Consider the following 905-nt stretch of genomic DNA (forward strand, 5'->3'; position numbering starts at 1 on the left):
TTTAAAAAATTATCTCAAAGCTCTACACAGTGTTTTGAATATAATAGAAGCTTAATAGGTACATTTTGGGTGAATTTTTCCTGATTTCTTTCTCCAATTCTCATTCTTACCAAATATGGGTTCAGTTTTATTTAGTTTCTAGAACTTTGTTAGAGACTGTTGGAGCTACATAAAAAAAGAAGTATAAAATATGGTCCCTACTTACATGAAGCTTGCAATCTCTTTCCTACTTGGTATGAGTTCTGCCTCCATTTACTCAAACATTTTACCCATTTCTCCCACTTCTCCCTCACCTTTGCTTCAAGTGCTGAACCTCTGTCTCCTGCCCTGTTTATGTGTAATAGAATATCATAACTGGAAGGTCTCACTTGAATTTAGGCTTTCTGACTACAAATCTGGTACTTATTATCTCAGGCTTGGTCCCGTCCATTTATCCCCATGCTACTTGTTCCTTTATTCGTCTGTTCCTATACCTCTCTTTTTATTTCTGATCTGTCCTTCTCTAAGTTACTTAATTTCTTCTTTTATATCTTCAACCCACTTCCTTCACTCCTACAATCTCTATCTTTCATCCCCCATTCTCCTATTCTATTCCCAGACTTAGTGTCCTCCAGACCAACTGCTTCTATTTGTATCCATCTCTCTTTTCCGTATTCTCTGCTTACAGTCCTAGTCACTCATTTATCTCAATGCCTCGGCCTAATTTTCTTCTTTGGCTTGAGAGGTTTCTCTCCTCCTTATTCTGTTTTCGAGTATTTCCCCCCCCATTTTCTCAGTTCTAGACACAAGTCGATTTCTCTCATCCTGTCTTATATCGCGGTGGGCGGTCCAGGGCGAGGCTGGGATCCGGGGCGGTTCCCGGGGCTCCGGTTGTGGGCGGTGCCCTCTCGCCGTCCCCCTCCCAG

Source organism: Sminthopsis crassicaudata, chromosome 4, assembly GCF_048593235.1.
Source record: "Sminthopsis crassicaudata isolate SCR6 chromosome 4, ASM4859323v1, whole genome shotgun sequence".
Classification (NCBI taxonomy): Eukaryota; Metazoa; Chordata; class Mammalia; order Dasyuromorphia; family Dasyuridae; genus Sminthopsis; species Sminthopsis crassicaudata.